At 47.9% G+C, this 13,504-nt stretch overlaps 1 long non-coding RNA gene across 7 annotated transcripts in view; it reads left to right on the top strand.

The window, feature by feature from the left end:
• Window positions 1-1,513: 1,513 nt before the first annotated feature.
• The window catches only part of LOC128080917 (uncharacterized), a 44,393-nt gene continuing 32,402 nt past the window's right edge, over window positions 1,514-13,504 (top strand). For 5 of the 7 annotated variants that reach the window (XR_008206918.1, XR_008206919.1, XR_008206923.1 and 2 more), the window contains exons 1-2: window positions 1,514-1,854; window positions 1,980-2,138. This is a non-coding gene — a long non-coding RNA (uncharacterized LOC128080917). The remainder of the gene's footprint in view (window positions 1,855-1,979; window positions 2,139-13,504) is intronic. The other 2 variants (XR_008206920.1, XR_008206921.1) reach the window with 2 other exon arrangements.

Below are 13,504 nucleotides of genomic sequence, written 5' to 3'. Positions count from 1 at the left end.
GGGAGCAGGCAATGCGCAACTCTGGTGTTTTAGGTAAAGGATTTTGTGGATGACTGTAGGGTGGCTTTCACAACTTCTGTAATTGAAAGGCCGTGAGATGGGAAAACATGAAAAGTCCTGGTTGGCCCCTGAGAGAAGCAGCTTGGGTACCCCAATGATAATGGAAGAGGATTAAAAAGCAGTGGGTGTGGTTTATGCCACTGCAGGAAATTTCCATCTGTTTTGCAGGGCAATGGACTGAACCTGCTGTATGGGGTGGTCACCACAAAGGTGGCACTTCTGGGATGCCAGCATTTGTGTGATCTGTGGTTTTGTGCCATACACCCAGTCTTGGGTGTCCAGATGGTGATGACACAGAGCTGCCTCTGCTCAGGACTGGTGGGGATGGGGAAATCCCGGACTTCAGATTCCAATTTGAGTTCAGAAGGGCTGTGACAAAGAGGACAAGCCACAGGGGATGGAGAGCAGGTGTATCAACTGAGAAGGTGACTCTGAGAATATTCTGACATGCCTCGTGGTGCCTTGGAATCTCTTAAGAGCCTTTCACAGCTCATGGCACTATGAAGTGGTTCCTTCAGGCATTTCCCATTCCTAGATGACATGCTACGAACTCCCAACAAGCTCAACCTCTGTTAAATGTTGTCTGACAGTCCCATGTGGATGCTCTACATGGAAGTATCCATTATGATCGCCTTCCAAACTCAGGAATCAGGGAATTCTAGAATTGCCCCTTGTTGGGGAAGATTTGGAGGCTCCCATGGCCAAAAGGCCCAAGAGGTGTCTCCATGTCGGTGTCCCCCATCAACATGCTATGGCAGGAGGGTTTCTCTGGACTATGGTGGAGCTCTCCAGCCCTCCCTGCTAAGGGTAGAAGGTCAACACTTCACTGGGCCCTGGCTCCTTTGGAGACACTGGAAGGGAGATGTGGCTGGACGATGGGGTGCCTGGAACAACACAGTGGAGGTCTCAGTCCCAGTGTGCAGTGTTTCTCTCTTGAAGGTGAAAATTAGGATCCCTTGACCTTCTTCCCCACTTTCTCTTCCGGCTACCTTTTGACAGTGGAGGAAAAAATACAAAAGAAAGAAGTCAGAAGAGAGGAAAAAGATAAATAGAGGAGGGAGACAAAGGTCTTCCAGCACGGACAAGGTCTCCGCTCCGTGTCTCCCAGTGCTGGTGCTTACCAAACATAGCCAGGGCCCCCGTGAACCCTCAGCCCAGCAGAGTAGTAAGATGAGCTCCCTCTTCATTTGGCCTCGCTAAAAATAGCGGAGGGTAAAAAAAGGCAGAGTCAGGACCCTGCTGGACCAGTAGTCAATGGGCTGAGAGGAGCGACTGAACTCCAAATACTGCTCAGCAGCCTCCAGCTGACAGGCTATTTTTTGCCATGGTTGACTAAATATGGTCAGGGAGGGAAGAGCACGAGCAGGGGCCGCTCGCCCGGCGGTGCATGTTTCGGATGCTTCGCTGGGTATATAAGCACTGGAAAGGTGGACCCACTTCCTGACCAGCGCTTGCCCCCCTCGGTCTCTCCCCCCCCCCCGGGTGCGTGTGTGCGTACCCCTCCCGGTGGCTGACCCCAAGCCAGGGCTGACCCTTGGGAAGGAGGGGATCTAGAGAGGGGACAGCCCCATTCCGCAGCCAGGTGTGCTGCAATCCGGGCGGGTTGGGTCCCTTCTCCTTAACCCCCGCCTCGCCCGCCGCCGCCGGCGCTCCCCGGAGCCCCGCTCCCCCCGCTCAGCCTCCGCTGCTCAGCCTCCGCTGTACCGCGCTGCCTGCCGCCTTCCTCCCCCCACCGCCCAGCCGCGATGCAGCAGCAGGGATGGAGTTGTAGTGGTGCTGGGCGGAGGGGGTGAGGTAAGGGTGGGGGGGGGGAGGTTTGCCTGATGATTTTTTTTTTCAAATTTTTTTTTTTTTTTTTTCCTCCAAGTGAGGACTAATACCATCACTGGGCCTGCTCTCTTTTTCCCTTCCTGCATTAGAGATTGGCTATAAGGAGAAGGCTGACGGCTGCAGCATGAAGCGCATTATTACCTTGTGATTCCATGACCCTCCTCTATGCATCCCTAACTCTCGAAAGCTGATTCAGCTTTCAGCTAGTGCTCTGGTGAGTCCTCTGCTGCAACAGAAGCTCCTAACTGGTATGTCTCTTTTTTTCCTTCCCCTCTTCTGCTCCCTTTCTTCCCTCTAACTGCACCAGCTCAGCTCGTTTTTAAACACTTTTCTGACTGATGCAGGACTGAGTGCCCATCCAACTTACCGGGGACTCAAATGTCTGCTTTTGCATCCGGCAAATGTGTGTGTGCTGCGTGTGTGTGTGCCTGTGTGGGGATGTGCCGGCTGCCTCTAATCCATGGATGAGTTGGGAGACCTTCCCCCCACCTTTATTCTTTTTTCTTGTTGTTGTTGTTGTTGTTCTGCTGTGGCATAATGTGCATTTAAAGGGGAAAAAAAAAAAAAAGAAAAAAAAAAGCAACAAACTGCAGAGCAAGCAGTGCACTATAATAATCTGAACTGAAATGTTAGAACTTTGACATGCAGCCGTTCTGCAAGGTTAAACTGGCCTTTAAATGCCTAATTCAGAGCCAGGCTGGCTAATGACACCTAGGGGGATTGGGGCTTCATTTATTTATTTGCACCAAACTAGTGGCTCTGAGCTAATACCAGACAGAGCAAAAGGGTGAAATGTGGTTAAACTTAGCCTAACTTGCAGTGATCTCAGTGCTGCGGTGATTAACTGTTCCAGTGCCGAAAACTGAGCGTTAATTGTGGACGCATGGCTTGTGGGCAATCAGAAAGGAGATGCAAGAAGAAGTTAGGTTTTCCCTGCAAGGGGTTTGAATTCAGGTTACACTTCATCCATCAATCGGCTGTTATTGCTTTTGCAGCTGAGAGTTAGCTGTGGTCATTATGTTTTATATGATAGTGGTGATACCTGATCACATAAATGTATATGCATTGGTATTGTGCGAGGAGTACTGTGTTATATACGTGCATGCACACAAATTGGGCTGTATTTTATAGCATGCATATGTATATTTTACATGGCTTTATACAGAGATATTAAATGCTATATATAAGCAGGTGTAGCACATGATCCTAATACAATGCACCTTCAGTCTGTGCTTGGAGTATGGCATTTGCATATGTCTGTGCTGGAGAGAGTGTGCACTCAGCAGCCGTGTGTAATTGTGGAGGCAGAGCCCTGTGATCTGGCTGGCAGTTTAATTGCTGGTTCCCTGGCGCGGGTGGCCATGCTGCCACCCCAAAGGACTGAGCCTGGTCCATTCACTGCAGCTCAGTCCTGCTGGGTTCCCTTGGCCATGCCCAGCCCCAAACCAGGCTGCTTCCAGGTGCCCAAAGTTTTGCGCTGCAAAGCTGCAGCCTGACTTTGCCACTGGGACTCGAGGAGCTCCCCTAGAATGGGACAGAGGGCGCAGTTGTACAGCACCGTGCTTCCATCCTTCACACCCCCTCCATCCCTCCATCTCCGTCCTTCCCTTTTATTTGCTATCTGCATTCCCATCCATTTTTTCCCCCCAGAGCAACCACAATTTTACTGTGCAGCTTTTTCTGCTCTGAGTGAGCCGAAGTGGGTGGAGGATGCTGGGCGATGCTCACCCTCCAACATTACTCCTGGTGCTCACAGCAGGATGTGGACCACAAAGTGCCTCTGGCATCACCATTAAATCACTGCCACGCCGCATGTCTGCTCCTCCACCAGCAGAGCCAACCCTACAATCACAGGCAGATTGAAACCTAGATCCACCACCTTTCTGGGAGCAACCAACAGATAAACCTGGCTGCCGCTGTTGTTCTATTGTCTCCAACATTTGTAAGGATTTTATGTGACATCTTTTAGCTCCCTGTAGTGGCTGGCATCCCATTCTCCTGCTCATCTGCAGAAGTTTGGGACAGTTCAAGACAGTCCATGGAAGGGGGATTTCAGGAAAGCGAATTGGGAATGAGTTGAAATGTGCGATGGTCCAAGATGTCAAGCAGCTGTCCTGTTCCATTGCATGGCCTGTTGGTGTTTACCTAAGGGGAATTCAACATGGCCAAGTGCCTTGGCCATGCGAAACCCAACTGAACTCAGTTCTTTGTGGGCTTTTGAGGAATTCTTTTTAGAATCTGAGCACCAAGACGTTTCCTCGCACTCCTCACCTCTCCCTTCATTTTAATTTCACTGCAGTCACGCATGGTGCCACAGCTCAATCTCTCTTGCCCTTACTCCAAACCAGCAGTGGAAATTTACCTCAAAATGAGACGGATAATGGCATTTAGTGGGGCTAGAAGCCCTGTGGCAGTGAGGAAGGGCACAGTGCGGAGCCATCATGGGGCTCGCGCCCATTCTGCTGCATGGTGCATGGCACTGAGGGGCTGGGGTGAGCCCATGGGTTTGCACCCGGGCTCTGCAGGGCTTTGCAGCCTGATGGTGTGGAAGTCAATCAGCACAGAGAAATATTTACTCCCACTCTCTCAGCAATATTTCACAGAGCAGCGGGGGGAAAAAAAAAAAAAAGAAAAAAAAGAAAACACATCGATACAATTAAGTATTCCAAAGTGCTTACTTTGCCACTTGCTAAGTTTACTTAAACCCTCTTTAAAGGCTTCATTAGAAACTGGTGAGAAACGGCCAAATTCATTAGCGTCGAGGCAGGCGTTGTGCATTTCGCCTGCAAATTGCAATCGAGCGGCGGCGGGGTGAGGGGCGCAGGTGAGCGCGCACCCGCTGTGCTGAGCGAGCGGCAGCGCCCGCCGTGACCTCCGGAATGCCGCCCTGCATTCAAGCCAGCCACATTGTTCCAGAGCTTTAAAGCTCAGCGTGGCGGCTGGCGGAGGGCAGAGGCAGCGGGAACCGATGGCTGCGTGTGGGGATGAGCCCCACGAGGAGAACTCCGAAAGACTTTTTTGGCCTAAGCTACCAGCACAGGGCTGGGGCTGCTTTTTAGTTTGCGTCGCTGCAGGTGTCTATCCCAGGTGTGGGGCTCCGCTGGATGACTTGTGAAAAGCAAATTGTTTTTTATATATGTATTTTTAAATACCCTGAACTCCCCCCGCCCTCCTCCCAAGGTATATTGGGGATTGTTTGCTGCAAGGTAGTGTCACGCTCACGGTGACCAGCAGAGGAAAAACCACTGGATTCTCTAGGTAAGATGCTTTCTTCTTCCTACGCCTTAATCTCTACTGAGTGCTGGAAGTGATGGCATGTCTGTAGCTGGTGAGTTCTCTTGCTCTGCCAGATGGAGCACTTCTTGCTGGTGTTGCTTTGTAAATCAGTGCTATGCTGGATTTTGGCTTTCTAAAAGCAAATTGGCTTCTTGTTTCTAAATTGCAGGATGGAGGCAGTTGGGAATTGATATCTACTTAACCTCTACCCACATGGCTTTGTCTAAACCTGTATACACATATATATGTGCATATTTGTCTTTATATATATTTACAAAGAAATCAAATTCCTTCTACTAAAGCCATTTTAATCACTGAAAGTTTACAATTTCAGTGAAAGCATCCTCTTTGTAGGTGGGCTAGGAGTGTGGCTTTTCCTCTGTGCCATTCCATGACAAAGTGCTGCAGGCGCTCTGGGCATTGCCCTCTACTTCTTCCCAGCCTTAAACCCCAGCAACCTGCAGGGGCAGAGCTGGGATGACCAGCAAGGGGAGTGAGGGTGTGTGTGTGTGTGTTTTGCACATGTGCTGCCTCAAACTGTGCTGTAACTCACTCCTGGGAAGTAAATGGCACGCCAGCCTTATTTCCTCCCGTGTGCATATAAATGCGCATATTGAACCTACCTGCTTGAGAGACATACTTCTTTATATGCCCATATGAACCTGGCAATCTATGGAATGTAAAGAAGTATGTATTTCAGGTGGGAACTCTTCTCGGAGGAGCAGTGTGTGACCCCGTGTGAAGGGGGGAGAAAGACAGACAGATTTTTGTCTTTTTTTTTTTTTTTTTTTTTTGAGATGCCTGACATGGCAGACTGGCTGGGGAGTCAATTGATGATCTTGTTCCAGTGCGTGTATTGTTCTGTCACTTTGCCTGTGTCAGCAGGTGGAAATGCTCATCAGGACATTAAATATTCAATATGCTGACTGCGGCATGGGCTTTGAAAGGCGATGCCAGGGGAAAGCTGGCTGTCCACTCCTGGTTTTCATCAGGGATGCAGACCAGTCCCTCCAGATTGCTGCTTCCCCCTTGGCCTTTTTTCCTGAAAATGAGGCTGGTCCTTAATCCTAGGGAAAAGGAAAGGAGTTGGAGGCAGGGAGAAGAAGGGAAGGAGTTGTGACTTGGAGGTGCAGTGTTTTGGCTTCATGTGAATATGCAAAGGGCTTTGGGGATGTTTCCTGTGTTAAAACTTTTTGTGCTTAATGCTGGAGAGGAAGCGATGTTCACTGTGTGTGTGCCGGCCCTCGGACACAGCCATTGGGTGCCCCCGTCACAGCTGGAGGCAGCAAGCATCCCTAGTGTGTGCTGGTTATTAGGGGGAAATAAGAAAATTAGCTCCTTGAATATGGGAAGCTTTCCTGGCACTTTGGTTTTCCTTTATAACCTTTCTCATCGTAAAACACCTGGTTATTCTCCCAGCATCCCACAAGAATGAGATGTGGTGATACAGATGGGTTAAACATTCCGTGTGAACAAGCAGAACTTTGTGCCTGGGGAGGGCAGGTGAAGCTTTCAGCCCCCATTTTCCTCAACCTTACAAAATGCACATATCTAGGCTGATAGATGCCTGCCATTTGGCACCTCATTTGTCCATCCCACCTACCAACTCCCAGACTTATCCCCATCACCCTGCTGTGTAGCCAAGGGCACAGCAATGTTCTGCTCTGAACAAATTCCCCGTGGTTTCAGCACATCTCTGTGCTCTGGAGGCCTTTGCTGAGCCTCAGTTTGGTGTGATTCATGGCAAGCTCTGCTGCCACTTGTTACACGTACACCAAGCACTTGAGAGAGCAAGTACTTCTCAATTGCAGTTTAGGAAAGGTGCACTGGGCTCTTAAGGAGATTTCCTATGCATAGTATTCCATAGGTTTTATAAATCTTTTCTTTAAAAATAATATTAAAAAGAATGATACAAGTGGTTGGTACACGTGGAGTACTCAACCTCTGCCTGGGAGAGGAGGGTTCTCTGCTTTGCCACGTGCTTTAGGAAGAGGCATTATCCCCTGGACAAGGATGGATCCCAGCCACTGATGGTGTTCTGCCCCGATTCGGGGCCACAATTAAATACAAAGAGTAAGGTGCCGGGAAACAGAGACCGAGCATTCGAGCTCCCAAATGGGGCTGCAGTTTCTCTCACTTGTACATCACTGCTGGGAGCTTGAGCTGCTGGGTGAAAAATAAGGATGATTCTCACCATTCTGGCCACAATAATAATTTCCCTCCTTTTCCAAACGTCTTTTTTTACTACTTCTTCTCCCTTCCCTTTTCCTCTCTGCTTTCCTCCCTGTCCTTTCCTTGTCTTCTGCTTACTTGCGTGCTTCTCATTTTCTCTTTATTTCTAGGTTGCTTTCTTGCTTTCAACTTTGCTCTTATGTTTTTCTCTTTTTCTTTTCTATTTCTTTTTTCCTCTTTTCTTTCATTTTCTCATTGTCTTGCTCTTTCTTTTTCTCATTCTCTTCCTTTTCTCTGCATTCTCAGTGTGGGTGTTACTGAGCCTTCCACACCACTATGCAGATCTCTAGCGAAGGTGCCCGCGGTCTGATTTACAGCAGATACCTGCATCCGTAATGCAATTTTTATCTCCTTCCCCCCTCTCTGAATTAATATGCTTGTTAATCACACGGAATTGCTAACTTTAGGAAGTCACTAAGTGCTCAGATTTATTTTTACGTAAATATTTTCAAAACTGTAAGTCAGCTCTGTCTCACCATGTGGGATCCATGTGGTGGGAGGTGTGCGGGTGCAGGACACGTCCTGAGACCCTCCCCAGTCTCTGATGCAGTGGGGCAATGCCAAATATTAAATAGGAATGCTGTGTATAGATCCCAAAACCATGGCAGCCCTTTAGCCATTAGCATGGCCCACCAGTTTGCGCCATTCTTACTCTTTGCTTCAGCTCCTTCTTGCTTTTCCTCTTTTTTGGATTAAAACTGCGACCGTTCCTCCACACTAAGTCCTCTCTGTTTCTCAGCTCGAAGTGAGCCTCTTCTCCTTCGCTCTCCTTAGAGCGGAGCTGCAGGTTCTGTGCCGAAGCGAGGCGCAATGCTTGGCTGCGCCCATCCGTCCAGCAAAGCGCGCACCAAACGGTCCCACCGGCAAAAACGGGAGCTCTGAGGACCGTAAAAGCCATAAATCCAGTGGACCAAATTAGTTACATTTTCCTATTCTATGCCTCACAAAACCCAGCCGTTCTTGAGATGAATTTTCCGCATATAAACGGAACTACGGTCAGGTACAGAACGGGAATTTTGCGCGCGCGCATGGGAGCACAGGGATGAATTTGTGCCGTGAGTTTTTCCCCTGGATTTTTTACTTTCATGCATTTATGTTGATGAGCTATTATTACTTTTTTTGCTATTACTTAATACTGGAAGACAGGTGGTCTAATAAATCCCAGCACTCTTTTTTTTTTTTTTTTTTGGTAAAAAATAAAAATAAAAAGGGGGGGCTATATTTGCAATTCAAGTTTAATAGTGCATTCATCAAGAGCAATAAAGCATTCATTTTATTGCACGAGTATTTCAAGGGATGTGCTGGCCCTGGTGAAAGCATTAGTAAAGGGGTGCATCAGCAATCTCATTTAAAACTGTCGACCCAATGTGAAAAATGTTGCGTTGAAGAATAAACTGCTATTAAGCATGATTAGATTGACCTGCAGGACAGATATTTTAGCTGCTGCAGCACAAGTCGATCAAAGTGAGCATCGCTTAGATTGCAAATTTTTTTTTTTTTTTAATGCTCTAAATTAAAAATGAAAGAGCCTCAGAATATTTAGGGCCAGAGAGTGACTTTGGGGGTGAGATTTGTGTGTTTGATTTGAGGAGGTTTGGAGAGGTGGAGAATGGGGGGAAAACATATTAATTGCTGCCCCTTTAGCATACATTGAAAGTATGTTACTCGGATCAACCAATCAAAAAAGAAATTGTGCTGACTCAGCATTCGGGCTAGTCTGCACGTCCGATTGCAGAAGAGATCAGCACTGCACTGCAGTATCTTTCCCTGCCTTTGACACCAGCCTAGCTGGGCAGGGCTTCCCTTGTGCTTCTCAGGACTGGGTTAGGCCAAGAACAAGAGCGGGCTCTGAAGAAATGAGGAGAGAGCCAAGGTTTCAGGTGCCTTGAGCTGCTCTGAGGCTTTTTAGTCTGTAAGCAAGAGCTTCCATGCTAGGTTTGCCCTGCCAGATGCGAGCGGCATGTATTGCTTGGGAATATATCTATTTTTAAAGAGTTTCACCACATCTTGCACTTCGCAGTGGCTGTGGGCGAGGGGGTGGTGTGTTCCTTGCAAGAGAAATATCCTCACTCCGGAGCTCACATCCCTCCCCTGAAAGCCATGCGCTGATTTCAGCTATTCCCTCCCAGTGAAGATGCTCAGTTTAGCGCTTTCTGCTGAAGTTGCTCTTGACCCGAAGCCATCATGCAGCAAGATGCTTCCCTGTTGGGATGCAGGGTCATGGTGAGTGCAGCTCATTGCATCGCCTGCTTGCTGGGCTGCAGGCAGACATGCTGCTCCCCTGCCTTTCTTTCCCCCAGAGAGAGGGGGGCTGCTCATGTAGAGATGCTGAAGCCATTGCAGGCATGAGACTGGAGACTATCTTGGTGCAATTACCCAAGGACAAGCTCATTCTGAGTGCCTAGTGGCCAAAATGCACAGTCTTGTGCAGCCTGTTCAACAGGTAGAGCTCCAAGCTGACTGCCTCCTCTGACACCCTGTAATGCTCCAAAGGAGGTTCTGCTCATACGGTGTAAGCCATGTCAGCATGCACCCTTGTTTTGAGCTTGCATTTCTTGCATAGATGTCTGTATGAAGGAACAGAGGCCAATAGCTGTGTGCACAGGTGGAAGGTTGTTAGAGGACAGACACACTTTGAATAAGAGGCAAGTTTATAGTGAAGCTTTTAGCAGTTGGAGCAGTTATTGGTGGTGCTCAGGATGCTTTGATGGAAGCGGGGTGTTTGACAACTCAGACAGATGCAGCTTTTCCTTTTTTCCCCCTATTTTTCTTTCCTCTTTTCTCGAAGCAGAGCACTCTGTTTGTAGGTGCCTTGCCATGCCCAGATATGGCCTGTGCTGGGAAGGGAGCTGCTAGCTAAAAAAGCCACAAGCAGCCCAGTGGGGCCAGCAGCAGCTGGTATAAATAGTGCTCATTCTCAGCTGCCCCTCTGCTGGGCCGGATTAGGTGGCATCTGGGCAGCCAGGGGCTCGTGACCACCAGCCGCAGAAGTCCCCAAGCAGCTGTGAGGACAGGAGCTGTCCCTGCAAAGCCCTTACATAGGCACGTCGACCCTGGCATTTGGGGAGTCGGGTAAAGCTACCAGAGCAGGAATCCAGTGACCTAAGAATGATCAGAAATAAAGTTCACTGCGGCACCCAGGCAGAGCTTCCAATCTGGGATGTGGCCCAAGGTTGGAGGCAGGATTTGGCCTTCTGCTTTTTACCCTGTGGCATGCATGTGAAATCTGCAGGGACGGTGAAGGGGAGGCAAAGCGTTGCTCAGAGCAGCTGAGATGCAGTTGCGTCCCTCTCTGGGACACAATGAGTTAATTTACTGTCAGTGAGGTTATTGGAATCTGATTTAATACTTGTGTTTACTTCAGGTCAACAAATTAAAAAAAAAAAAAAAAAAAAAAAGAAAGAAAACAATACCACAACAAAGCTTAATAATTTAAGGCACTGGCTTGATGGAGGCTAATAGAAAATAATGCATCTCATGCAGAGATTTCCATCCCAAGCTTGCGGAGCATGCAGTATGTGCTCCTCCTGCCATGCCTGCAGTCAGTGCCATGGGAAGGGGCAGTGTGGTGCCTGGAGGAAGCTCATGATGTATGGAAGTGAAAAAATTGAGCAGTGAATGGGATTGATTTGATTGAGTGGAGATAAACATGTTGCAGGCAATAGCTGAAATGCGATGTGTATAGTGGGGGGGTGTGGGATAAAAAGCTGTTGGCACCACAGGTCAGATTGGAGGGTCTGCTGATGGGCAAGGGATGCATGGGTGGACACAGGTGATGCTCAACACATGAGTAAACGTTGTTGCAGAGTGTGTTGGGGTTGGTCCCAAAGTGATCAAAGGCTGGGCAGGGGATGCCTGGAGCCTTCGGGTGCACCGGGAGATGCGGAACTACTCACAGGGTGAGATGGCAGTTCTTTAGTGGGGAATGGCTTCCCCGCTAAATCAATGCAGGGGCTTTGTCCCCTCCCTTCCTTGCTGTGTCAGGACTCTGAGCCACACCAGGTTGTATTCTTTAATTTAAGCTGTGTCCTAATGCCTTGTCTCAGAGATAATAAGACGCACACACATACGTACCCGCTAAAATCCATTGTGCCATTTTTGCAAAGAACAGCAGAAGCTGCCCGTGTGCCTTCCCCTCTCTGTCCTCCACGCTCATTTGGCCTATTTGAAGTGGAATTTATTCCTGGGAAGGTCCCCATCAATTTGCCTTGCTCTTTTGTTGACAAGTTTATTAAAAACCTGGGCAACTCCATATTAAACTTTTATCAGTGTCGAGGAAGAATACGTCCTTAGAGCGGCCACAAAAGTTATGGATTGGATCTGAACATTTCTTGTTCCACTGTCCAGCTGAGTCAGCTTAACAAATAAAAGCTGCCACCTCCATTTTTTTCCCTTCCTCAAGAGACAATTCCCTTTCCAGTGTAAGTAACAGCAGCAATAACACAAGGAGGTTTCAGGGGCGGGCAGACAGGAGCTTTTCTTTGCACCCATCTGTCCTTACTGCTGATCAGAATAATTATATTAACAGGAAACGTGAATAAAATAAGAGCCCTGCGGGTAGTTATAGTCTCTTATATCTGAGCTAATTGTTTGTGTAAAGTAATCGACACTTTATAGATAAATATATGAAAAAAATGCCCCCCAAAGTTAATACTGGTTGTACCGAGAGCGACGTGAGTAGTTTCACATTTCCATACCCTGCAAGGGCATGGAGGGTTGGCAGCGCGGCCGGCGGCGATGCTCGGTTGGGGATGTGCAGAACCGTCGCTCTTTTTCCTTTGGTTGTAAGATTAAACCGAGAGGAGGCCAACGTGTTGCAGGAGAGATGTTAAAAATAAAGCGCTGGCATCGCATAACCTAGTTCCTGTTTTGCCTTGCAACGGAGTTTTTATGAGTTGAAAGAAACCTGCAAAACAATTGGTGAGACGGGTTTTGAGCTGCCACAACAGAGACAGGCAGGGAAGAAGCAAACCGAGCGGTGGTTCTTAACCTCTGCCAGATAAATAAATAAATATCTGTCCCCAAACAACATATTTCTTGGCCTGTCACCGTGTCCAAGGATTTTTTAGTTCTTAAACAGGTTTGCTGGCATAATTTGTCAAGTACAACAGGGAGGTTTCTGTGTGACAGAGGATCATTTTTCACCACGCACGGTGGGGCACAGAAGCCGTCCTGCAGGCTCAGAGCAGCTCCATAATTAGATAACGGTTAACATACGTGTATTAGAGGGATCATCCTTCATGCCATGGGGTACAGCAGAGCCTACCACTGCCAATACCATGCTGTGCTGAAAGCAGGCAAGGAGTGGGCCGGACAAATGCATCTTACTCCAAGAGTTTATCTGCATCACCATTTGCTCCAATTATAACTAATTGGACACATATTGCATTTTCATAGCATCTAATTTTCTATTGATTTGAACGGGACTGATGGTGTTTTGTACTGTTAAGTGGTATCTCGTACCCGTTGTTGTTTAAAAATGCTGAGTACACTCCCCTGTATGGAATTATGCAGTCAGCAGATGTTTTAAAACCTCTTTAATTGTTCGGTCCATAAAATGCACAAAGTGTATTAGGGAACAGCTTTGTTCTCTTTGAGTATGTGAATTTAAAAATCCAAACTCCAAACTATTTCTGCTTCTGGTTCCAGGAGCTGCAGCTCTCAGCAGGCAGCCCAGTCCCAGGGTTGGACTCCCTGCTGCAATGGATGCTCCGCAGTTCTTAGGATGTGTATGAAGCAGGACCTTCAACTTCAGGGTGAAATTTGGATTAAGACAGAGATGTTCATATTGAGAGCTAAGATTATGATAAGGTCACTTGTGGTCTCCTGTACAGCTAAGGAATAAGCCAGTAATTGGTAGAGTTTGGGGTTATGTTCTCTGTTATAGATCTTGCTGTCTGTCTCGACAGTAAATCCAAATAAAACTGGACTATCAGATTAGCCATTGCATTTCAGCAACTACTCAGTGAAGCAGGATGAAAGCAATAGTCCTCTGTTCAGCATCATTTAAAGAAGAAAAGATTAAAATGAGATATTTAGTGTAGGAGCAGAGAGGCAGCCGGGGAAAAGCTTTCCTAGCATTGATCATTACAAGCATGGTGGAGAT

Source organism: Tympanuchus pallidicinctus, unplaced genomic scaffold, assembly GCF_026119805.1.
Source record: "Tympanuchus pallidicinctus isolate F22 unplaced genomic scaffold, pur_lepc_1.0 scaffold20, whole genome shotgun sequence".
Lineage (NCBI taxonomy): Eukaryota > Metazoa > Chordata > Aves > Galliformes > Phasianidae > Tympanuchus > Tympanuchus pallidicinctus.
Note: the sequence above shows the minus strand (reverse complement) of the source record. Positions and strands in the feature narration are given on the sequence as shown.